Here is a 26,717-nt window from a genome sequence, read left to right on the forward strand (position 1 = left end):
CAGACTATTATGTAGATGTAAAGTATCATACATAGAGAATTCTTATAGCTACTTGAAGGTATACTGTACATAAAAGATGTATGTGTGAGTGTGTATATTTATTCATCTTAGTGATGCCACTGGTGGACCCTGGATGCCAGTGGCCTATGAAATGTGTGTGATACAGGACCACTTTTCTTATCTGCCTAGAGCACCAAAGTACCTTGTCCCAGCTACGAAGCTTTTGCATACTTTACTCTTTGGGATTTTTTTTTTCAAAGTAGGTATTTATTTTCAGGAGGTAACATATGTAAATCCAAGTGGGCAGATGCCCTCCCATGAAAAATGCACAGTCAACATATTACAACGGAAGATGATGCATGTAGACAATGAAACAAAAGAACCATCATGAAAATTTGTAACATCAGATAGGGTCAGTGGGTACGGCATACAATTAACTGCTCAATATTATACGAATGTGGGGAGGACTGTTACGAGTCTCCTAAGAAATTATATGGGTAGGAAAAGGAAAGAATAGGAAGAGAGAGAAGGAGTCGCAGTAGAATAACAGCAGGAGAGGGGGAGGAAGAGGGATAGAAAACAGGCATAAATAAGAAACATACCTCATGGGATGAGCGCACTCCGAGGACCCCTGGGCCTGAGCAGGAACAAGATGTGAGAGGGGGTGAGCATAGGGAAATCAGACCCTTGTAGGTAGGTTTTGATTGTCATACTCTTTGTGATTGTATCTCCTGGTTTACCTGACTACTTTTTTTGGTTTTTGTTTCTGTACTGCGCTACTATCACTGTTACCAACCCCCCTAGTTGACATTGCTTATTTTCTTAACCCCTTAAGGACTCAGGGTTTTTCTGTTTTTGCACTTTCGTTTTTTCCTCCTTATCTTTTAAAAATCATAACCCTTTCAATTTTCCACCTAAAAATCCATATTATGGCTTATTTTTTGCGTCGCCAATTCTACTTTGCAGTGACATTAGTCATTTTACCCAAAAATGCACGGCGAAAAGGAAAAAAAAATCAGTGTACGACAAAATCGAGAAAAAAAACCCGCCAATTTGTAACTTTTGGGGGCTTCCGTTTCTACGCAGTGCATATTTCGGTAAAAATGACACCTTATCATTATTCTGTAGGTCCATACGGTTAAAATGATCCCCTACTTATATAGGTTTGATTTTGTCGTACTTCTGGAAAAAATCATAACTACATGCAGGAAAATTTATACGTTTAAAAATGTCATCTTCTGACCCCTATAACTTTTTTATTTTTCCACGTACAGGGCGGTATGAGGACTCATTTTTTGCGCCGTGATCTGAAGTTTTTATCTGTATGATTTTTGTTTTGATCGGACTTTTTGATCACTTTTTATTCATTTTTTTTAATGGTATAAAAAGTGACCAAAATACGCTTTTTTGGACTTTGGAATTTTTTTGCGCGTACGCCATTGACCGTGCGGTTTAATTAATGATATATTTTTATAGTTCGGACATTTACGCATGCGGCGATACCACATATGTTTATTCTTTTTTTTTTTACACTGTTTTATTTTTTAATGGGAAAAGGGGGGTGATTCAAACTTTTATTAGGGAAGGGGTTAAATGACCTTTATTAACACTTTTTTTTTACATTTTTTTTGCAGTGTTATAGGTCGCATAGGGACCTATAACACTGCACACACTGATCTCCTATGCTGATCACTGGTGTGTATTAACACGCCTGTGATCAGCATTATCGGCGCTTGACTGCTCCTGCCTGGATCTCAGGCACGGAGCAGTCATTCGTCGATCGGACACCGAGGAGGCAGGTAAGGGCCCTCCCGGTGTCCGATCAGCTGTTCGGAACGCCGCAATCGGCGATGTGTGGTATTAGCCGCGGGTCCTGGCCGTTGATGAGCGCCGGGACCAAAGCGATATGATGCAGGATCACGGCGCGATCCCGCTTCATATCGCGGGAGCCGGCGCAGGACGTAAATATACGTCCTGCGTCGTTAAGGGGTTAAGGACCATGCCAATTTTCATTTTTGCACTTTTGTTTTTTCCTCCTCCCCTTCAAAAATCCTAACTCTTTCCATTTTGCCCCACATGAGGGCTTGTTTTTTGCATCACCAATTGCACTTTGTAATGACATCAATCATTTCATAATAAAATCTACAGCACAACAAGGAAAGAATATTTGTTGGTTGAAATAAAAAAAAAAAAACGCCATTTTGTAAATTTTGGGGGCTTATATTTCTATGTAGTGTAATTTTTGGTAAAAAGGCCACCTTATCTTTATTCTGTAGGTCGATAGGGTTACAAGGATACCCAATTTATGTAGATTTTATTTTATTTTATTAAATTATAACTACATGCACCAAAATTAGTATGCTTAAAATTGTCATCTTCTGACCCCTATAACTACTGGGCTATATGAGGGCTCATTTTTTGCACCGTGATCTGTAGTTTTTTATTGGTACCATTTTTATTTCGATGGGACTTTTTGATCGCTTTTTATTAATGTTTTATGGAATATGAAGTGACCAAAAAATGTGCAGTTTTGGACTATGTTTTTTTTTTTTTTACGTGTACGCCATTGACTGCGCGGTTTACCTAACCTTATATTTTAATAGCTCGGACATGTATGCACATGGCAGTACCACATATGATTATGTTTATTTTTTTATTCACATTATTTTATTTAAATAATGGAAAATGTTATCGGTGCTCTGCTGCGCTAGCCTGCAGAGCCTGGCCAGAGCCTCAGAGCATCAATCAAACGGCGAGAGGGTAGGTAAGGGCACTTCCGACGTCCACTCAGCTGATCAGGACCCAGGTACATCCTAAGTCCTTAAGTACCATGACGCCAGGGCGTACTTGTGCGCCCTTCATCCAAAAGTGGTAAAACATTAAGTTTTTGCTTCTTCTGTTTGTCCTGTTTGCTGTTCAGCCTGTCATTAACACTTGCATCCTGATCTCATTCCTGACTTTTGTACTGTATTTGTATACTATTGCTTTGACATCGCTACACCTTGCACTAATTCAGTATAGCGACTGCCGTCCAATTGGGGATCTGTCGCTTAGGGCAGATTGTCAAGTAGGCAGGCATAGAAGCTGTGGGTGAGCTCAGGGCTCAGACAGCCCCTCATGTCCACTCAACCAATCACTGGCTAAGGTGGGTCACATTTATGACCAGTAATTGGCATAGAGTGGAGTGGGCATTTCCTATGTGTCAAGAAGAGATGAGGAAGCGCTTGGCAGCAGGAACTGGCAGTGTCAGAACAGAGCCAGTGGGAGATCGGCTGAGGGCGAGAACATTTTTTTTTTTTTTTTACCTTTATCATTCCACCCTGATTCCCCCTTTTTAATCTAAATATAAGGCCCCTTTAAGGTGCAATTTCATGTTTTCCTCCAAATATTCATTAATGTTTTTAAAAGAACATTTTAGGTTGTAGACTTTACACAGCTTTATGAAGTCAAACTCTATCTCCTACCTGATAAATTAACCATTGCTTTATGGTGGCGGAGAGTTCTCTGGATTAGCAGTTACTATTACACTATTGTGCAAGTGTTATTGGAACATGACGATGATGCACTAGTCTTAGTATATTTTTTGTATCTAATTTATCTAATCGTTCATGTGCCGCATCCGTATATCCAGTTCATATCTTGTCCATGACGTCTGTGTCCTCTTCATTATTCTGCCCTTTATGGTTTGGAGAGTTAATAACCTTGAATCAGTGGTCAAAATATCATTAGGAATGAAAAAAAAAATTGTGGGGGTGTTTGGAACATAACTGCAGATATTACTGTGCAGTTATGTTCCAAGCTGGAAAAATATCCAGATACATCACATAAATGACAGAAAGTACATTGTACGAGCTCATAGCAGATCCACACCGATAAAAAAATTTCACTGATTAGAATATCAGGATGCGGCTGTAAGCAACAGATTCCACTGAGATAGGAAATAGAAAATCATGGGAAGGTAGAGATACAGAGGGAGAAGCGATTTATGATGGTAACCCCAAGAGAGAAATAGAAGAATGAGCCAGAGAAAATAAATAATTTGGCCACAGCATGTAAACCTAGCTATATAGACATGAGATTTTCATTGGTGGACTCTGATGACTTTATAGGGGTCCAATGTCACTCTAATACTATGGGGCTTGGAAGACCATCGGTCAAGGGGAAAGCATGTATCGTATGAGTCTGTTTGTCTATGATTAACAGAATTAGAAGGTAAAGACACCTTATTTGGCTTTAAAGATATATATTCATTTATATATATAGCTGTAGGACAGACTTTGTCAGACACATTGCCATGGCAACAACTGTGGGTTTTTGCAATATTTTTTGTCATTGATGCAGTAGTCAGATAAATATACAGCAAGCTGTGCCCATCCAGCAGTCAGATTGTGGTGACATAATGTGATTACAGTCAATGGTATAAATACCAACGTCGCTGCTGTGGGGTCCATGGAAGAGGGCACAAAGACCTGTTTGGTCCCATCCCCTCCGCTATGGGTCTATGGTTGACTACCCCATACCATGTCTTGCCCTGTCTAGGTGTTACTTGTAGGATCTGCACTTGTCACCTGTCAGCACTTGTACTGGCACCTCTTTCCCTCGCAAGAGAAGAGTTACTGACTGGTTTAATTTACCGTGTCCTACTAGTAAGGCCCCTTATAGATATGTCTACATGTTTCCTCCCAGCATACTATTTCTCTGTCAGTCCTAGCACTCTTTGGCCTTTGACCAGCCCAGGGAATTAGTGCAGTGCTAAACTCGCTCGGGGCTAGTAAGATCCAGACACAATACAGCCATTGTCTCCCTTATACACCGTTCTCTCACCTTTATGGCTTTATCTCTTGTTCATGACCCCTCTAGGTGCCTCCAGTCTCTCTCTGTCTCTTACTCTCTTCACCAGCTGCTTTGGCTTCATTCCTCCTTAGGATTCAGTCGCTCTCTCTCTTTGGTTCTGCTGCAGTCCACTATTGTGCTCATTGTTGACTGTCTAGTCTTGGATCTCTGCTGCAAACATGTAAGAGCTGTAGAGGTGAAGTAATACAATACATGACACCACCATGGTGGTCAGTCCCATAATAAACAAGTAACAGTTCCTTGAAGAACTCCTGTACCACACACCATTCTTGCTTTTGCTCATCAGTACATGGACAGTATAGCCAGACAAAAAAGGAGTTGGTAAGGCAGGTAGTATATTGTTGGTTAGTATAAATGCAAAAATGCAACACATGACATAGTTATTCTTAACTACAAAGTAGGGCCACCAGTATAACAATAATTATAAGTTACACATAACAGTCATGTAAAAGATTGCACCAAAAAACAAAGCTAACCTAAATTAGGAGGTCACTGCATACATAGCCTCCAGCGAGTGGTCAGGAGAAAGGGGAAAGGCAAGTAATGGTGTGCAATTAGAGCACAGAATATCAGCATTACCATGAGGCTTCCCCACTCACAAAGCACAGGCTGGGAGACATAGACAGTGTACCTACCTACACAACACCAGTACCCCAACGTCGTTTCGCCGTTTGGCTTCCTCAGGGAGTATACTCATCATATTCACATTGCTCATCAGTACATGGGTATACACATTGCTCATCAGTACATGGGTATACACATTGCTTATCAGGACATGGGTATTCACATTGCTCATCAGGACATGGGTATACACATTGCTCATCAGTACATGGGTATACACATTGCTCATCAGTACATGGGTATACACATTGCTCATCAGTACATGGGTATACACATTGCTCATCAGTACATGAGTACACACATTGCTCATCAGTACATGGGTATACACATTGCTCATCAGTACATGGGTATACACATTGCTCATAAGGACATGGGTATACACATTGCTCATCAGTACATGGGTATTCACATTGCTCATCAGTACATGGGTATACACATTGCTCATCAGTACATGAGTACACACATTGCTCATCAGTACATGGGTATACACATTGCTCATCAGTACATGGGTATACACATTGCTCATCAGTACATGGGTATACACATTGCTCATCAGTACATGGGTATACACATTGCTCATCAGGACATGGGTACACACATTGCTCATCAGGACATGGGTACACACATTGCTCATCAGTACATGGGTATACACATTTCTCATCAGTACATGGGTATACACATTGCTCATCAGTACATGGGTATACACATTGCTCATCAGTACATGGGTATACACATTGCTCATCAGGACAATGGTATACACGTTGCTCCGCATTACATGGGTATACACTTTGCTCCTCATTACATGGGTATACACTTTGCTCATCAGTACATGGGTATACACATTGCTCATCAGGACATGGGTATACACATTGCTCATCAGGACATGGGTATACACATTGCTCATCAGTACATGGGTATACACATTGCTCATCAGTACATGGGTACACACATTGCTCATCAGTACATGGGTATACACATTGCTCATCAGTACATGGGTATACACATTGCTCATCAGTACATGGGTATACACATTGCTCATCAGTACATGAGTACACACATTGCTCATCAGTACATGGGTACACACATTGCTCATCAGTACATGGGTATACACATTGCTCATAAGGACATGGGTATACACATTGCTCATCAGTACATGGGTATTCACATTGCTCATCAGTACATGGGTATACACATTGCTCATCAGTACATGGGTATTCACATTGCTCATCAGTACATGGGTATACACATTGCTCATCAGTACATGAGTACACACATTGCTCATCAGTACATGGGTATACACATTGCTCATCAGTACATGGGTATACACATTGCTCATAAGGACATGGGTATACACATTGCTCATCAGTACATGGGTATACACATTGCTCATCAGGACATGGGTACACACATTGCTCATCAGGACATGGGTACACACATTGCTCATCAGTACATGGGTATACACATTTCTCATCAGTACATGGGTATACACATTGCTCATCAGTACATGGGTATACACATTGCTCATCAGTACATGGGTATACACATTGCTCATCAGGACAATGGTATACACGTTGCTCCGCATTACATGGGTATACACTTTGCTCCTCATTACATGGGTATACACATTGCTCATCAGTACATGGGTATACACATTGCTCATCAGTACATGGGTATACACATTGCTAATCAGGACATGGGTATACACGTTGCTCCTCATTACATGGGTATACACGTTGCTCCTCATTACATGGGTATACACTTTGCTCCTCATTACATGGGTATACACTTTGCTCATCAGTACATGGGAATACACATTGCTCATCAGGACATGGGTATACACATTGCTCATCAGGATATGGGTATACACGTTTTTAGCAGAGCTCAACAGATTGTCTATTAAATACAACAGGCTTGTGATTCCTACCCCACTATTGGTTTTGTGCCCAGTGTAGTCCATTTTGCCGTCTAGGATTAGGCCTCAGACAAAGATTTCACAGGAGACTTCCTGGCCTGACCAGTTCTAGCAACTGTTGACATGTTGCAGACCTATGGGGCATTTGTCTTCCCTGGGCTCAGTCTCCTTAGGTCTTTGCAAAGCTGCTGGATATCTTCCCCGGCACTGACTAGACCACATCTAGGTTAAAGGGGTATTCCAGGAATTTTTTAAATTTTTTATTCTATATGCTACAGGGGCTGTAAAGTTAGTGTAGTTCATAATATAGTGTCTGTACCTGACGGTTTTCTCACAATTCTTCTGTGATTTTCACCCCATTATTTATTTTTAACAGCATACAAAATGACTGTTGTCTCAGATATTTCCCAGGTTGCAATGCAGCCTAAACCTGACATCACTAGTCAGCTGATGACAGGGAGCCTGTCTTTTTCAATGGGTGGAGGGATCAATCTGCAACGAATGCAACATCTGTAGGCACCCTGATTGAAAACCACAGGTCTTTTGAATGGATGCAGCTCATTTATGTTTCAATGGGTGGGGTGGCTGATGGGTGGGAGAGAGGAAAATGGAATTCTGGGATTTGTAGTCAAAAAAGAGAACTCAAAAAGGAAATACCAGTTCACAAAAAGCTATCCACAGTATTATGGTAATCTCACAACATAACCATTTAACTCCAAGACAAGTGCAGATCCTCCCTAAGCATGTCCATTACTGTCTGCCAGGTAAGTACTAAAATCACCTTATGGTGGAGAACCCCTTTAGCCTATCTGAGGTAACCAATGTTTACTGGATACATGGAAGCTAATGCTCCTGCCATGAAATGGTGACAAATCTGGGCATATATCTTTACCCTACCCAGTGAACATTGCAGAACAATGCTCCAGCTCCAAAATACCCCTATAACGTAGATAAAGCTTCCAAGGTAACTAATATGAACTGTAAGAATGAACACTAAATTAAAATGGCCAACAGGAGCAGTGCCCCTATTACCATTGTACAGGGGGCATTTCCAGGGTTGGTGGGTAACAGGCCTTGTGGACAAAGGTTCCAAAACAGAATGCAGGAACAGAAAATATTAACACATTTTAAACAATAACATTTTAAATGGTTTATCTATTATACCAGTGTATAGAAACACAATTTGCCAGTGGGCAAGCCACACCATCTCAGAGCTCCGAGTTCAACCTTTCACATATACAAAAGGCACAGAATCAAATACAGTGATCCCTCAACTTACAATGGCCTCAACATACAATAGTTTCACCATACAATGGTCTTTTCTGGACCATTGTAACTTGAAACCAGACTCAACATACAATGCTATGGAATCTGCGAAACGTGTCAATGGCTGGAAGAACCGACCAATCAGAATGGACATTTCACTGGTAAAACCCCTGTATTACTGAAGTGCATGCACTGACTGGTGTCTGGTAGCGCCCCCTACAGTACAGGGAGGTATTACATGTTCTGTACTCTTTACCTGTGCCAGGGTTAGCTGCTCCTTTGGGCATCAGGTGAGGGCGGCTCCATTTAACTTTTTTTTTTAGGACATTGCGTGTTCTGTACAGGACCCTGAAGAAGCTTCTGTCCTCTACATAGACCAGTGTTTCCCAAAGAGGGTGCCTCCAGCTGTTGCAAAACTACAACTCCAGGCATGCCCGGACAGCCTTCGGCTGCCCGGGCATGCTGGGAGTTGTAGTTTTGCACCAGCTGGAGGCACCCTCTTTGGGAAACACTGGCATAGACATTGATTGCAGCTCCCAGCAGGGTGTGTGCGGGTGTGTCTCCTGAGACTTCCAGCAGAGCAGAAGCAAGCAGAGATTTCCAACAAGCCTTCCCCAGGTTTGTGGCAGATTCCTGGGGAAGAAGCTCCTGCAATGGAGCCTCGTGGCTCCACTCCCCGTTCCAGGCTGGCGGGAAGTGGAGTGAAAACTTCGACAGCTATTGTTCCGGCCGGGAGAAGATCGGGCAGAGTCTGCAGCAATGCAGGCTCTGCTACCCAGGCTACGGGTGCCAGCCAGAGATCCACTGGTGGAAGAAAGGCACGGAAAAGCAGTGTGGAGATGTGGTCGGAGAGTGGGCCCGGCGAGTCCAGTTCCACGTACTGCTCCCGCATGGCCGCAAGGTTTGCGGAGTACGAGCAGCGCGGCAAGGAGCTGAGGATGGCCAGAGAGGATCTGCGTGCGACCCAGAGTCTGATGAGTACAGGATCCAGAAAGAGCAAGCCAGAACTGAAGAAGAGGATAACATCGCTGAAGGGCGAGATTGTGAAGCTGGAGGCGAGGAGAGCGGAGATACTGGAGGGGAGCGGTCTCTTCAAGGAGAAGCTGATCAACAGCAATCGGTTTGCCGCCACGAAATCCCCAGGTAAGGTGGAGGTGGATGATGGGGAGAGTAGTGGCGGCGAAGATAGTGAGGATGGTGGTGAAGAGGAGAAGATGGAGGAAAGTGTGGGAGTTGTAGCTACTCCAGGTGACACCCAGACCCAGGACAGCTACATTGAGGCTGGACAGGTGGCACTTCCGCCAAGCGAGAGTGAGGAGGATGACGTGGAGGGTGAGGCTGGGGGTCTGCTGAGGGCAATTGTGATGCAGGAGTCCCCAGCCCACCTCCAGAATTTCACCTTTGGGGACGAGGAGTGTGAAGATGTGGTGGTCAAGCAGAGGTCCAAGAAAAGGAAGACAAAGGAGACGGTACAATATGTATTTGTCCCCTTCCAGCAGTCTGGGCCAGCTGCAAAGCTGGTTCAGGCTGCGGGCTCCCCCAAACTGCCAGACCCCGTTCCTGTGGTGGAGCGGGGCCAGCACGGGGAGTACAGTAAGGCGTCAGGAAAGGCTAAGGGCGCAATAGTTGTGAAGCCCACCCATCCTGTCGGTAGGGAAGGGCAGGATGGGCTCATGCCGGGCAGCTCTGGCACTGCAGGACCGCCCCAGGGTGGCAGGGGGCGTGTCCAAGTGCCAGAGACAAGTTACGCTGCCGTGTGCTCGGGGGGCGGTTCCCCGAGTACTGTGGGCACTACTGGCGCTGCGGGGCACTCCCCTGTGAGGGGGGGGAGTGTCCGGGCGCCAGAGAGCGTTGAGTCCGTGTGCTCGGGGGGCGGTCCCCCGAGTACAGTTTGTTCTGCGGGCACTGCGGGGAACTCCCCTGTGAGGGGGGGGAGTGTCCCGGTGCCTGGATCATTGCCCAGTCAGGAGGAACCATCATCAGCAGCAGCCAAGCCGGACAAAAAGAATGTAGTTAAGCCAGCAGTACTACAATTCCCAGCCAGCCCAGAATCAGTTAGGCAGGGTATGAGTGAGAATGCTGAGTGTAGTAGTGTTGTGGATGAGAGGAGTGTCAGTGGAGTGAATGTTGGTGGGAGTAGTGGTATGGATGGAAAAAAGGATGATGTGAGTGGTGGTGTGAATGGTGGTTCTGGGTCTGGGTATGCCCCGGCTGCCCCCCCGGCGGTGACTGCTCCTAGGAGCTATGCTAATGTCGCTGCCGGGGGTCCAGGGGGGTCCCCGTCTCCGTCCGTCCCCGGGGGTTACTTGCAACAGCGCCTCCTGGAGGCTCTGCGTAGGGGAGACAGGTCGATCCAGGTAGAGGGAAGGGGTGAGGTCGACCTGTCTTTCTGGATAGAGAGGCACGGTTTGGGGGCTTTCCGAGAGCAGAATGGGGAGGTGGTCTGGTCCCTCCCGACAACCGGGCAGGACAATAACCGCAGGAATGTGGTCCGTCTGATTTGGAGGGGTGAGGATGCGTGCCCACCTCGCGCTAAAGTGGTTGAGCTCCTCCTCCAGATGGAATTCAGGGCGAGTGACATCTTTGCCCTGATCCACCCCTACGGTACGTCCGAGTTTGACGTCAGTTTCGTTCGGCCAGAGGGTCTCGAACTCTTCTGGTCAAACTACGAGGTGGCAAAGAACGAGCCCGGCTGGCGGGATTTTGCCGTAAAGGCAATTTCCCGTCAGAACTCGGTCAAGAAGGTGACCGTTTTGACCCGTAACGAGTCACTTTCTTGTTACGACATCATGACCTGGCTCGGTCGGTATGGGGATGTGACGGACATGCCCAAGAAAAACATTGATGAGCACGGGATCTGGTCCGGGGCCTGGACGTTTTCCGTCAAACTCAGGCGTTCAGGGAGTACGGTTGCCCACATTCCGTCAGCCGCCTTCCTTGGACGTGACAGGATCCAGGTCTTCTACCAGGGGCAGCCTAAGGTCTGTCACAGGTGCGGTAGCCCCACCCATTTTAGCGCAGCCTGTACTGTACAGGTCTGTGCTTTGTGTGGTGGGGTGGGTCATCTGGCCGCATCCTGTAGGCAGATCCGCTGCCATCTGTGTGGTGTCCTCGGGCACCCTTTCAGCCGTTGTCCTAGCGCCTTCGCCCGTGCGGCGGCCGCTCCGGCTGGGGAGAGCTGTGAAGTTGCCTCGGCTGGAGAGGGTACGAGCAGGGATGGGGGCGCACCAGGGCTAGTGAGGAAGAAGGGCCCCGCCAAACTAAGGCGGGAGGAAAATCGGAGGAGGAGTAGGGAGCAGGAGAGTGCCCAAGTGACGGGGGTAGCTCCGGCCCCTGCTCCTGTAGCTGGCCCTGAAATGACTGAAGCCCTGGAGGAGGACGTGCTGGATGAGGAGGTCAGGAGACTGGGCGAAGAGGAAGGCAATATGGCCGACTCTTCCGATTCCTCCCACTATGAAAGTGTGGATGAGGAGAGTGTAGAGAAGGCCAAAAAGAAAGACAAGGGCAAAAGGAAAGGGAGAAAGAAGAGGTCCAAGCCCTCTCTCCCTCGTACTGCGAGCCGGGTCCAAAGCGGAAGCCTGACTGCCCCCCCTCTGGTTGACCTGTCAAACCGGTACCTCGTCCTTGATAACATCTCCTCCCCCTCCTTGGAGGGGGAGGGTGAGGGCGAGGTGCCTAGGGAGAGAGAGCCTCTGGGGGGAACTGGGCCCTGTCCTGTTGAGGCACCTTCCTCAGAGGGCAGGGCTAGACCGGGGTCGGACGGAGACGGGGACCATATGGACCAGAGCGAGTCCAAAAAAAGGGGTAAAAGCGGTCCTGCCCTTTCTTCTTCTTCTGGGGATGAGGGCACGAAGAAGAAGGGGAAGAAGAAATAAAGGTGAGGCCGTCTAACTTAATCACCCATGATGGCGGCACTCACCCCATTGACGCTGGCATCCATTAACTGTGCCAGCATAAAGTCTGATACGGCTAGATTCGCAGCCTTTGATTTTCTCGGCCGTGTTGAAGCCGACATTTTGTATCTGCAAGAGACCAGGTTGTCAGATTCAGCCTCCCTGGTAAAAGCCAGAAGAGAGTGGAGGTGCGGTCCCTCCCACTGGTCTCTTGCGGCTGAGCCGTATAGTGGGGTGGCGGTCCTTTTTACCGCTCCGGTTGAATGCCGACGGGTTATTGAGTTAGAAATGGGGAGGTGCCTGATCTTAGATGTCCTCATGAAGGGGCAAGAGCTCCGGCTCATTAACATCTACGCCCCACAAACCAAGTGGGGCCGCAAAGATCTCTTTATGAGGATTAAGCCCTTCCTTTTTACTAGCCGGCAAGTGATTTTTGGAGGGGACTTCAATAATGTCACGAGGTCCCAAGATAGGAGAGGTTCCAATGGTCCGCTGGCTTACGATAGCGTGGCCCTCAATAATATAGTTAGGGAAGCTCGCCTAGAGGACGCCCACATCCGGAGCCCCTCAGGCCACGTGGGTTTCACCTATCATCGAGGTAGCTGCAGGTCTAGGATAGACAGGTTTTATTTAAAGGAGGAAGCCGTCTCTTCCGCAGTGTCCGTGGTTGAGGTGGAATTCTCCGATCACTGTATGATTTTGTTTTCCTTGAATGTTTCAGAGACCCCCCGGATGGGTAAAGGTTATTGGAAGCTGAATTCGTCCCTCCTGGAGGAAGCAGAGATAAGACAGTCCTTTGAGGACTTTCTTCAGAGTCAGGTACCTTTACTGGACTTTTGTAGTAGTAAGTCAGAGTGGTGGGAGATATTCAAGAAGCGGGTTGCGGGGTTCTTCCGCCAGCTCTCGAGCCTCAGGTCCCTGAATAGGTACCGCCTGTATCGGGGCCTGAGGAGGAAACTCGAGCTCCTTGTCTCGACTGGAGGTAGCCGGGAGGATATCTCCAGAGTGAAATCCTTGCTGATGGGGTGTCAGTACGATAGGCACGCATCTTTGGTTTTTGAGAGGGATTACGGGAGATACCGCTCGCCCGACCCTTACAAGAACTGTAAGATGTCAGTGAGTAGTAAAGTGGTCTCAGGACTGATTGATAGTACGGGATCTCTGAATCGGTCCAGATCAGGGATCCTGGAGGTCGTCAGATCCTTCTACTCGCACCTCTTGGGAAGGAAGGATCTAAATCGAGACGGGATGTCGGCTTTCCTGGCTGAAACTATTCCTGAGCCAGGGGTAGACCCCTCTCTTGATGTTTTGGCAGAAGAAATCAGGGAAGAGGAAGTGAGACTGGCGATCGAGGGGCTCGCCCCCAAGAAGTCGCCAGGCCCGGATGGCTTAACATCCGAGTGGTACAGGACCTTTAAGGAGTCTTTAGCTCCCCTCTTGACTGAGGTATTCAATGAGTGTCTCTCCTCGGGCACTCTACCAAAGTCAATGAGGAGGTCAGCCCTGATTCTTCTGTCAAAGGGTAAAGATCCTAGCCGGATTGAGCATTGGAGGCCCATAGCTCTTCTCAATACGGACAGGAAGCTTCTGGCCAAGATACTGTTTAATCGGTTGGTGAAGTTTGCACCCCGGCTCCTTTCGGGGGCCCAGCACTGCTCTGTTCCGGGCCGAAGCACCTTAAGTGCTGTCCTCAGTGTCAGGGAGGCAGTGGAGCGGAGTAGTGCGGGTCTCTGGAAGGGGTACATGCTGTCCTTGGATCAGGCCAAAGCATTTGATCGGGTGAACCACGAGTACCTCTGGTCCGTCCTCCTGAGATATGGCTTACCGAGTACTTTTGTGAATTGGCTTGTCACCTTATATGCAGGGGCAGAGAGTTTCCCGCTGGTGAACGGTTGGTCTGGCCGCTCTTTTGAGGTGGGGTCCGGAGTCCGTCAGGGTTGTCCTTTGAGCCCGCTGTTATACGTGTTCGCAATCGATCCCTTCGTCCGGAGGGTAGATTGTGGGCCGTTGGCGGGAGTCGGGATGACTCTGGCGGAGCCGGATGTCGCCCAGAGAGTGGTGGCGTACGCTGATGATGTCACTATTTTCGTCTCCTCACGGGAGGAGGTCGATGTGGTGATGTCAGAGGTGGACCGCTACTCGGAGGCATCCGGGTCCAAGATCAACCGGGATAAGTGTGAAAGTCTCTGGCTGGGAGGGGGAGATCCCACGTTTGATCTCCCTGACACCCTTCCAGGGCTCCAAGAGTCAGCAAAAATTCTGGGCATCACATTCGGCCAGGATGATTATCCCACCAAAAACTGGGATGGTAAGCTCCAGGATGCCACTCAGAGGGTGAACCAGTGGAAGGGTTGGTCTATGACCCTCAGGGAAAGGGTACACCTGATCAAATCGTACCTGCTCCCCTTGTTTATCTATCTGGGCAGTGTATGTATCTTACCAGAGGATTACTACACTAGGGTCTACAGCCTGTTTTTCCAACTGTTATGGGGGAACAGGTTGAACCTAGTCAAGAGGGAGGTTACGTACCGCACGAGGAGACTAGGGGGTTTATCTATGGTAAACCCCGTGGTGTTCTTAACGAACACCTTCTTGAAAGCCAACACTGCAAACCTCTGGAAAGAGAGGGCTCCTCCGTGGGTACTCTCCTGCAAGGAGTGGTTTCGGCCTTTCTTCCAGGAATGGGAGACAGGAGGGCAAGTGAAGGACCTCCGTACACCACATGGATATCTTCCGGCTTACGCTACCCCGACTCTGAAGGCGATACGTCGGTGGGGTCTGGGAGTGTGGGAGATCAGGACCCAGTCAAGGCAGTTCCTTGACAAACGGGTTCTGTTGACCCACTTCCAGAAGCCTCTGGCGCTCAGGGACTGCCCAGGTCGGGATCTGAGGGAGGGGTTGTATCTTTTAAACATGAAAAGGATCCCCCAGAAGTTTTGGGACTTGGCCTGGCGCTGCTTTCAGGGGAAGCTATGTGTAAGGGACAACCTGAAGTACAGGAACTCTGATGACCGGGGATGTCCCCGAGAAGAGTGCGGGGACACGCTGGAAAGCATGGACCACTTTCTGCTTCATTGTCCCTTTAACATAGGGGTCTATAACAGGGTGGGCGCTTCCATCGGCTGGAGTCAACTTGCCGGCCTTGCCTATCCGGAGTGGGCTTATGGGGCATTCAGGAACCTGGGTGGCCGAGATCGGGGCACTTTATTTTTAGTCAGTTTAGTGGTTAGGTACTACACGTGGAATGCACGGTGCTTAGTGTCGACCCAACAGAAAATCCTCTCTGAGGTGGAGGTCTGTAGGAACATCACTGGTGACCTCGGGAAGATCAGGTCTTTGGAGTATGGCAGTCTTGGTACCAGTAGGGCTTCTCTCCTGTGGAGAGGTTTCTCATTTCATGTGCCCTAGGTACTAAACCTTTTGGGTAGAGTACCTTTTATTTTTGGTTAGGGGCAGTGTTATAGGGGTAGAGATAGGGTGAGGGTAGGGTCAGATTTATTGTAGGGATAGAATTAGGGAGAATTGTAGGGGGAGTTAGGGAAAGAGTATAAAATGATTTATGTATCAGGTCTGCCATCCTTCTCCCTGGTGGTGGGCTGATGCATGTGCACATTAGCTTTTTGTTTTGTTTTCAATTTACATGGTATGAAGGGCTTACAGGCAACCAAACATGGGCCTAAAGGGGGTGGTGGTTCAGAATGTATAAGTTTGTATATAAGTTGGTTGGGAGGAGTGTTAGGTGGGGAGGGCGTATTTGTGGGTGGTGGTTTTGTGGTGTTTTGGGGTCCTGACATGGGTCAGTTAAGGACTGAACTTTGTGAACTGTATGGACGGTATGGACTCTGACCCATGTACAGGAGGGGTGGTGTGGGTGAGGGGACAGTTTTAGTGTAGGTGTTTTCCGTTGTTTTCTGTAGTATATTTTTGTGTATTTTCAGTAAGTTTTGTATTGTGTTTTGTATATATTGGGTTTTGTATTTATATTGTTTTATATTATATAGTGTATAGTGCAGTCGGGCCAGTAGTTAAGTAGTGTCATATGTGTTTATGTGTATGTATATGTGTGCGTTTATGTGTATATACATGTGTATGTATATATATATATATGTATGTATGTATGTGTATGCTTGCGTATATGCATGTATACATGTTTGTGTATAAAATTTTATATTTTATTTTTTCCTCCTTGGGGGGGCTGCTCCCCTCCGGTGTCTCTGTTCTCCTCGCTTCCGGCTTCGCGGTCTCGCTTTTCGGCGGTGTTGTCCTTTTCTTCGGTTGTGGCTTGCTCTTTTTGGGTCCGGCTCTCGCCGGTTTCTGGGCCGCGCGCGGATCCTCTCTGGCCGTCCTCGGCTCCTTGCCGTGCTGGGCGTGCTTCGCGGGCCTTGCGGCCGTGCGGGGGCGGTGCGTGGGGCTGGGCTCTTTGGGCCCTCTCTCCGGCCGCGTCTCCGCGCTGCTTTTCCCTGCCCTTCTTTCACCGGTGGATCTCTGGCTGTGAGGCAGAGTGTTATTTATTAGCAAGTTGTGTGAAATATTTTTTTTTACTTTTTTTTTTTTTTTTTCCCCCTGGGTAAGGGTCATTTTTGAGTTACAGCCAAGTTGTGCTACCTTTATGTTCCTTTTCTTTTGTTTTATAGCCAAGTCGTGCTTATTTTATGTTTTATATATTTTTATAAGCCAAGTTGGGCTATTTTTATGTTCTTTTTGGAATGCGTGTTTGAGTGTGATATTTAGTTTTTTGGTATGTGAAAAAAGTAAAAGTGTATTTTAGTAAACTTGGGCTGGCCGGTTAGGCAGAATTTGTTTTTGCAATTTTATTTATGTTATGTTTGTTATAGCTGGTTAAGCTTGTTTTTGTTTAATGTTTTGTATCTGATTTGTTTTGCATTTTTATAATAAAAAGAGTTGCAGCTCCCAGCAGGGTGTGTGCGGGTGTGTCTCCTGAGACTTCCAGCAGAGCAGAGCCAAGCAGAGTTTTCCAACAAGCCTTCCCCAGGTTTGTGGCAGATTCCTGGGGAAGAAGCTCCTGCAATGGAGCCTCGTGGCTCCACTCCCCGTTCCAGGCTGGCGGGAAGTGGAGTGAAAACTTCGACAGCCATTGTTCCGGCCGGGAGAAGATCAGGCAGAGTCTGCAGCAATGCAGGCTCTGCTACCCAGGCTACAGATGCCAGCCAGAGATCCACTGGTGGAAGAAAGGCAAGGAAAAGCAGTGTGGAGATGTGGTTGGAGAGTGGGCCCGGCGAGTCCAGTTCCACGTACTGCTCCCGCATGGCCGCAAGGTTTGCGGAGTACGAGCAGCGCGGCAAGGAGCTGAGGATGGCCAGAGAGGATCTGCGTGCGACCCAGAGTCTGATGAGTACCGGATCCAGAAGGAGCAAGCCAGAACTGAAGAAGAGGATAACATCGCTGAAAGGCGAGATTGTGAGGCTGGAGGCGAGGAGAGCGGAGATACTGGAGGGGAGCGGTCTCTTCAAGGAGAAGCTGATCAACAGCAATCGGTTTGCCGCCACGAAATCCCCAGGTAAGGTGGAGGTGGATGATGGGGAGAGTAGTGGCGGCGAAGATAGTGAGGATGGTGGTGAACAGGAGAAGATGGAGGAAAGTGTGGGAGTTGTAGCTACTCCAGGTGACACCCAGACCCAGGACAGCTACATTGAGGCTGGACAGGTGGCACTTCCGCCAAGCGAGAGTGAGGAGGATGACGTGGAGGGTGAGGCTGGGGGTCTGCTGAGGGCAATTGTGATGCAGGAGTCCCCAGCCCACCTCCAGAATTTCACCTTTGTGGACGAGGAGTGTGAAGATGTGGTGGTCAAGCAGAGGTCCAAGAAAAGGAAGACAAAGGAGACGGTACAATATGTATTTGTCCCCTTCCAGCAGTCTGGGCCAGCTGCAAAGCTGGTTCAGGCTGCGGGCTCCCCCAAACTGCCAGACCCCGTTCCTGAGGTGGAGCGGGGCCAGCACGGGGAGTACAGTAAGGCGTCAGGAAAGGCTAAGGGCGCAATAGTTGTGAAGCCCACCCATCCTGTCGGTAGGGAAGGGCAGGATGGGCTCATGCCGGGCAGCTCTGGCACTGCAGGACTGCCCCAGGGTGGCAGGGGGCGTGTCCAAGTGCCAGAGGAGAGTTACGCTGCCGTGTGCTCGGGGGGCGGTTCCCCGAGTACTGTGGGCACTACTGGCGCCGCAGGGCACTCCCCTGTGAGGGGGGGGAGTGTCCGGGCGCCAGAGAGCGTTGAGTCCGTGTGCTCGGGGGGCGGTCCCCCGAGTACAGTTTGTTCTGCGGGCACTGCGGGGAACTCCCCTGTGAGGGGGGGGAGTGTCCCGGTGCCTGGATCATTGCCCAGTCAGGAGGAACCATCATCAGCAGCAGCAGCAGCCAAGCCGGACAAAAAGAATGTAGTTAAGCCAGCAGTACTACAATTCCCAGCCAGCCCAGAATCAGTTAGGCAGGGTATGAGTGAGAATGCTGAGTGTAGTAGTGTTGTGGATGAGAGGAGTGTCAGTGGAGTGAATGTTGGTGGGAGTAGTGGTATGGATGGAAAAAAGGATGATGTGAGTGGTTGTGTGAATGGTGGTTCTGGGTCTGGGTCTGGCCCGGCTGCCCCCCCGGCAGTGACTGCTCCTAGGAGCTATGCTAATGTCGCTGCCGGGGGTCCAGGGGGGTCCCCGTCTCCGTCCGTCCCCGGGGGTTACTTGCAACAGCGCCTCCTGGAGGCTCTGCGTAGGGGAGACAGGTCGATCCAGGTAGAGGGAAGGGGTGAGGTCGACCTGTCTTTCTGGATAGAGAGGCACGGTTTGGGGGCTTTCCGAGAGCAGAATGGGGAGGTGGTCTGGTCCCTCCCGACAACCGGGCAGGACAATAACCGCAGGAATGTGGTCCGTCTGATTTGGAGGGGTGAGGATGCGTGCCCACCTCGCGCTAAAGTGGTTGAGCTCCTCCTCCAGATGGAATTCAGGGCGAGTGACATCTTTGCCCTGATCCACCCCTACGGTACGTCCGAGTTTGACGTCAGTTTCGTTCGGCCAGAGGGTCTCGAACTCTTCTGGTCAAACTACGAGGTGGCGAAGAACGAGCCCGGCTGGCGGGATTTTGCCGTAAAGGCAATTTCCCGTCAGAACTCGGTCAAGAAGGTGACCGTTTTGACCCGTAACAAGTCACTTTCTTGTTACGACATCATGACCTGGCTCGGTCGGTATGGGGATGTGACGGACATGCCCAAGAAAAACATTGATGAGCACGGGATCTGGTCCGGGGCCTGGACGTTTTCCGTCAAACTCAGGCGTTCAGGGAGTACGGTTGCCCACATTCCGTCAGCCGCCTTCCTTGGACGTGACAGGATCCAGGTCTTCTACCAGGGGCAGCCTAAGGTCTGTCACAGGTGCGGTAGCCCCACCCATTTTAGCGCAGCCTGTACTGTACAGGTCTGTGCTTTGTGTGGTGGGGTGGGTCATCTGGCCGCATCCTGTAGGCAGATCCGCTGCCATCTGTGTGGTGTCCTCGGGCACCCTTTCAGCCGTTGTCCTAGCGCCTTCGCCCGTGCGGCGGCCGCTCCGGCTGGGGAGAGCTGTGAAGTTGCCTCGGCTGGAGAGGGTACGAGCAGGGATGGGGGCGCACCAGGGCTAGTGAGGAGGAAGGGCCCCGCCAAACTAAGGCGGGAGGAAAATCGGAGGAGGAGTAGGGAGCAGGAGAGTGCCCAAGTGACGGGGATAGCTCCGGCCCCTGCTCCTGAAGCTGGCCCTGAAATGACTGAAGCCCTGGAGGAGGACGTGCTGGATGAGGAGGTCAGGAGACTGGGCGAAGAGGAAGGCAATATGGCCGACTCTTCCGATTCCTCCCACTATGAAAGTGTGGATGAGGAGAGTGTAGAGAAGGCCAAAAAGAAAGACAAGGGCAAAAGGAAAGGGAGAAAGAAGAGGTCCAAGCCCTCTCTCCCTCGTACTGCGGGCCGGGTCCAAAGCGGAAGCCTGACTGCCCCCCCTCTGGTTGACCTGTCAAACCGGTACCTCGTCCTTGATAACATCTCCTCCCCCTCCTTGGAGGGGGAAGGTGAGGGCGAGGTGCCTAGGGAGAGAGAGCCTCTGGGGGGAACTGGGCCCTGTCCTGTTGAGGCACCTTCCTCGGAGGGCAAGGCTAGACCGGGGTCGGACGGAGACGGGGACCATATGGACCAGAGTGAGTCCAAAAAAAGGGGTAAAAGCGGTCCTGCCCTTTCTTCTTCTTCTGGGGATGAGGGCACGAAGAAGAAGGGGAAGAAGAAATAAAGGTGAGGCCATCTAACTTAATCACCCATGATGGCGGCACTCACCCCATTGACGCTGGCATCCATTAACTGTGCCAGCATAAAGTCTGATACGGCTAGATTCGCAGCCTTTGATTTTCTCGGCTTCTCGTGTTGAAGCCGACATTTTGTATCTGCAAGAGACCAGGTTGTCAGATCTAGCCTCCCTGGTAAAAGCCAGAAGAGAGTGGAGGCGCGGGCCCTCCCACTGGTCTCTTGCGGCTGAGCCGTATAGTGGGGTGGCGGTCCTTTTTACCACTCCGGTTGAATGCCGACGGGTTATTGAGTTAGAAATGGGGAGGTGCCTGATCTTAGATGTCCTCATGAAGGGGCAAGAGCTCCGGCTCATTAACATCTACGCCCCACAAACCAAGTGGGGCCGCAAAGATCTCTTTATGAGGATTAAGCCCTTCCTTTTTACTAGCCGGCAAGTGATTTTTGGAGGGGACTTCAATAATGTCACAAGGTCCCAAGATAGGAGAGGTTCCAATGGTCCGCTGGCTTACGATAGCGTGGCCCTCAATAATATAGTTAGGGAAGCTCGCCTAGAGGACGCCCACATCTGGAGCCCCTCCGGCCACGTGGGTTTCACCTATCATCGAGGTAGCTGCAGGTCTAGGATAGACAGGTTTTATTTAAAGGAGGAAGCCGTCTCTTCCGCAGTGTCCGTGGTTGAGGTGGAATTCTCCGATCACTGTATGATTTTGTTTTCCTTGAATGTTTCAGAGACCCCCCGGATGGGTAAAGGTTATTGGAAGCTGAATTCGTCCCTCCTGGAGGAAGCGGAGATAAGACAGTCCTTTGAGGATTTTCTTCAGAGTCAGGTACCTTTACTGGACTTTTGTAGTAGTAAGTCAGAGTGGTGGGAGATATTCAAGAAGCGGGTTGCGGGGTTCTTCCGCCAGCTCTCGAGCCTCAGGTCCCTGAATAGGTACCGCCTGTATCAGGGTCTGAGGAGGAAACTCGAGCTCCTTGTCTCGACTGGAGGTAGCCGGGAGGATATCTCCAGAGTGAAATCCTTGCTGATGGGGTGTCAGTACGATAGGCACGCATCTTTGGTTTTTGAGAGGGATTACGGGAGGTACCGCTCGCCCGACCCTTACAAGAACTGTAAGATGTCAGTGAATAGTAAAGTGGTCTCAGGACTGATTGATAGTACGGGATCTCTGAATCGGTCCAGATCAGGGATCCTGGAGGTCGTCAGATCCTTCTACTCGCACCTCTTGGGAAGGAAGGATCTAGATCGAGACGGGATGTCGGCTTTCCTGGCTGAAACTATTCCTGAGCCAGGGGTAGACCCCTCTCTTGATGTTTTGGCAGAAGAAATCAGGGAAGAGGAAGTGAGACTGGCGATCGAGGGGCTCGCCCCCAAGAAGTCGCCAGGTCCGGATGGCTTAACATCCGAGTGGTACAGGACCTTTAAGGAGTCTTTAGCTCCCCTCTTGACTGAGATATTCAATGAGTGTCTCTCCTCGGGCACTCTACCAAAGTCAATGAGGAGGTCAGCCCTGATTATTCTGTCAAAGGGTAAAGATCCTAGCCGGATTGAGCATTGGAGGCCCATAGCTCTTCTCAATACGGACAGGAAGCTTCTGGCCAAGATACTGTTTAATCGGTTGGTGAAATTTGCACCCCGGCTCCTTTCGGGGGCCCAGCACTGCTCTGTTCCAGGCCGAAGCACCTTAAGTGCTGTCCTCAGTGTCAGGGAGGCAGTGGAGCGGAGTAGTGCGGGTCTCTGGAAGGGGTACATGCTGTCCTTGGATCAGGCCAAAGCATTTGATCGGGTGAACCACGAGTACCTCTGGTCCGTCCTCCTGAGATATGGCTTACCGAGTACTTTTGTGAATTGGCTTGTCACCTTATATGCAGGGGCAGAGAGTTTCCCGCTGGTGAACGGTTGGTCTGGCCGCTCTTTTGAGGTGGGGTCCGGAGTCCGTCAGGGTTGTCCTTTGAGCCCGCTGTTATACGTGTTCGCAATCGATCCCTTCGTCCGGAGGGTAGATTGTGGGCCGTTGGCGGGAGTCGGGATGACTCTGGCGGAGCCGGATGTCGCCCAGAGAGTAGTGGCGTACGCTGATGATGTCACTATTTTCGTCTCCTCACGGGAGGAGGTCGATGTGGTGATGTCAGAGGTGGACCGCTACTCGGAGGCATCCGGGTCCAAGATCAACCGGGATAAGTGTGAAAGTCTCTGGCTGGGAGGGGGAGATCCCACGTTTGATCTCCCTGACACCCTTCCAGGGCTCCAAGAGTCAGCAAAAATTCTGGGCATCACATTCGGCCAGGATGATTATCCCACCAAAAACTGGGACGGTAAGCTCCAGGATGCCACTCAGAGGGTGAACCAGTGGAAGGGTTGGTCTATGACCCTCAGGGAAAGGGTACACCTGATCAAATCGTACCTGCTCCCCTTGTTTATCTATCTGGGCAGTGTATGTATCTTACCAGAGGCTTACTACACTAGGGTCTACAGCCTGTTTTTCCAACTGTTATGGGGGAACAGGTTGAACCTAGTCAAGAGGGAGGTTACGTACCGCACGAGGAGACTAGGGGGTTTATCTATGGTAAACCCTGTGGTGTTCTTAACGAACACCTTCTTGAAAGCTAACATCTCGAACCTCTGGTCAGAGAGGGCTCCTCCGTGGGTACTCTCCTGCAGGGAGTGGTTTCGGCCTTTCTTCCAGGAATGGGAGACAGGAGGGCAAGTGAAGGACCTCCGTACGCCCCATGGATATCTTCCGGCTTACGCTACCCCGACTCTGAAGGCGATACGTCGGTGGGGTCTGGGAGTGTGGGAGATCAGGACCCAGTCAAGGCAGTTCCTTGACAGACGGGTTCTGTTGACCCACTTCCAGAGGCCTCTGGCGCTCAGGGACTGCCCAGGTCGGGATCTGAGGGTGGGGTTGTATCTTTTAAACATGAAAAGGATCCCCCAGAAGTTTTGGGACTTGGCCTGGCGCTGCTTTCAGGGGAAGCTATGTGTAAAGGACAACCTGAAGTACAGGAACTCTGATGACCGGGGATGTCCCCGAGAAGAGTGCGGGGACACGCTGGAAAGCATGGACCACTTTCTGCTTCATTGTCCCTTTAACATAGGGGTCTATAACAGGGTGGGCGCTTCCATCGGCTGGAGTCAACTTGCCGGCCTTGCCTATCCGGAGTGGGCTTATGGGGCATTCAGGAACCTGGGTGGCCGAGATCGGGGCACTTTATTTTTAGTCAGTTTAGTGGTTAGGTACTACACGTGGAACGCACGGTGCTTAGTGTCGACCCAACAGAAAATCCTCTCCGAGGTGGAGGTCTGTAGGAACATCACCGGTGACCTCGGGAAGATCAGGTCTTTGGAGTATGGCAGTCTTGGTACCAGTAGGGCATCTCTCCTGTGGAGAGGTTTCTCATTTCATGTGCCCTAGGTACTAAACCTTTTGGGTAGAGTACCTTTTATTTTTGGTTAGGGGCAGTGTTATAGGGGTAGAGATAGGGTGAGGGCAGGGTCAGATTTATTGTAGGGATAGAATTAGGGAGAATTGTAGGGGGAGTTAGGGAAAGAGTATAAAATGATTTATGTATCAGGTCTGCCATCCTTCTCCCTGGTGGTGGGCTGATGCATGTGCACATTAGCTTTTTGTTTTGTTTTTAGTAGACATGGTATGAAGGGCTTACAGGCAACCAAACTTGGGCCTAAAAGGGGTTGTGGTTAAGAGTGTATAAGTTTGTATATAAGTTGGTTGGGAGGAGTGTTAGGTGGGGAGGGTGTATTTGTGGGTGGTGGTTTTGTGGTGTTTTGGGGACCTGACATGGGTCAGTTAAGGACTGGACTTTCAGAACTGTATGGTCGGTATGGACTCTGACCCATGTACAGTAGGGGTGGTGTGGGTGAGGTGACAGTTTTAGTGTAGGTGTTTTTCTGTTTTTTGTAGTGTATTTACTATATTTTTGTACATTTTCTGTGATTTTGTATATATTGCGTTTTGTATATATTGTGTTTTGTATTTATATTGTTTTATATTATATAGTGTATAGTGGCAGTCGGGCCAGTAAAAAGGGAAAAAAAAGCGGTGTCATGTGTATGTATATATATGTGTGTGTATATATATATATATATATATATATATGTATATATATGTGCATGTGTATATGTGTATATATATATATATATGTGTGTGTGTTTGATTGTGTATATGCATGTACACATGTTTGTGTATTTTTTATTTTTTTTTTTTCCCCTCCTTCGGGGAGCTGCTCCCCTCCGGTGTCTCTGCTCTCCTCGCCTCTGGCGTCGCGGTTTCGCTTTTCGGCGGTGTTGTCCTTTTCTTCAGTTCTGGCTTGCTCTTTTTGGGTCCGGCGCTCGCCGGTTTCTGGGTTGCGCGCGGATCCTCTCTGGCCGTCCTCGGCTCCTTGCCGTGCTGGGCGTGCTTTGCGGGCCTTGCGGCTGTGCGGGGGCAGTGCGTGGGACTGGGCTCTTTGGGCCCTCTCTCCGGCCGCGTCTTCGTGCTGCTTTTCCTTGCCCTTCTTTCACCGGTGGATCTCTGGCTGGGAGGCAGAGCGTAGTTTTTTGCGCAAGTTGTGCTGAGCAATTTATTTATATATTAAATTTATTTTTTTTTTTTTCTTTTCTTCCCCCCCGTGGTAAGGGTAATTTTTATGTTATACCCAAGTTGTGCTACTTTTATGTTCCTTTTCATTTGGTTTGTTTTTATAGCCAAGTTGTGCTGAATTTTATGTTTATATATATACATATATATATATATTTTTTTATTTTTTATTTTTATAAGCCAAGTTGGGCTCTTTTTTTTTTTTGAATGTTTTTTTTGAATGCGTGTTTGTGTGTGTTATTTTGGTATGGGGGAAAAGTAAAAGTGTATTTTAGTAAATTTGGGCTGGCCGGTTAGGCAGAATTTGTTTTTGCAATTTTATTTATGTTATGTTTGTTATAGCTGGTTAAGCTTGTTTTTGTTTAATGTTTTGTATCAGATTTGTTTTGCATTTTTATAATAAAAAGAGTTACAGCTCCCAGCAGATCTTTACTTTTACGTGTAAGAATTTGCTTTATCTCTATTTTTGTTATCTACTTATTTTTGTTTAATTCTCACTTTTTTTCCTATTTTTAGATGACATTTTGGTGGCTTCAGAACCAATTACCAGGTTTCCATAGAGTTCTGGTTTCAACATACGATGGTTTCAACATACAATGGTCGTCCTGGAACAAATTAATATTGTAACTTGAGGGACCACTGTATAAGGACACACCAAGTCCACCTACAGGTGCTGCTGCCTAACACTTCTGGTGCTGCAATATCCACCATCAAGTAAGCAAAGAGTGCCGGAACAATTGACCCTGCTCGTGAGCACCTCCATGTCGTTTCCTGGTGTCATCGGCTAAGACAGGAAATAGTAAGAAAGCTCTGCACTAGTGGTCACTTGGAATTTGAAGAGTGCAACATAACAAACAGTGCAATACTGCCATAACAGTGTAACTTCAGGACATACAGCATAAGTAACCTTAAAAGGGGTACTCCGGTGGAAAACATTTTTTTTAAATCAACTGGTGCCAGAAAGATAAACAGATTTGTAAATTACTTCTATATAAAAATCCAAATCCTTCCAGCACTTATCAGCTGCTGTATACTACAGAGGAAGTTATTTTCTTTTTTAATTTCTTTTCCCGTCTAACCACATTGCTCTCTGCTGACACCATCTGCCCATGTCAGGAACTGTCCAGAGTAAGAGCAAATCCCCATAGCAAACCTCTCCTGCTCTGGACAGTTCGTGACATGGACAGAGGTGTCAGCAGAGAGCACTGTGGTCAGACAGAAAAGAAATTCAAAAAAGAAAAAACACTTCCTGTGTAGCATACAGCAGCTGATAACTACTGGAAGGATTAGGATTTTTAAATAG

General features: G+C 48.7%; 2 long non-coding RNA genes across 3 annotated transcripts in view; one reads left to right on the plus strand and one right to left on the minus strand.

Moving 5' to 3' along the window:
* The first annotated feature begins 593 nt into the window (after positions 1 to 593).
* On the plus strand, positions 594 to 26,128 carry LOC130368047 (uncharacterized). Its single transcript, XR_008892277.1, has 2 exons — positions 594 to 693; positions 25,931 to 26,128. It is a non-coding gene; the product is annotated as an uncharacterized LOC130368047 (long non-coding RNA).
* Positions 3,581 to 26,717, minus strand: part of LOC130368046 (uncharacterized) — a 46,992-nt gene continuing 23,855 nt past the window's right edge. Inside the window, exons 3-4 of one of the 2 annotated variants that reach the window (XR_008892274.1) lie at positions 4,825 to 5,001; positions 3,581 to 3,676 (exon numbers count right to left, since the gene is read on the minus strand). This is a non-coding gene — a long non-coding RNA (uncharacterized LOC130368046). Of the gene's footprint in view, positions 3,677 to 4,824; positions 5,005 to 26,717 lie in introns of both variants that reach the window. The other variant, XR_008892276.1, reaches the window with a different exon arrangement.

The sequence above is a fragment of the Hyla sarda genome, chromosome 4 (genome assembly GCF_029499605.1).
Source record: "Hyla sarda isolate aHylSar1 chromosome 4, aHylSar1.hap1, whole genome shotgun sequence".
NCBI lineage: Eukaryota > Metazoa > Chordata > Amphibia > Anura > Hylidae > Hyla > Hyla sarda.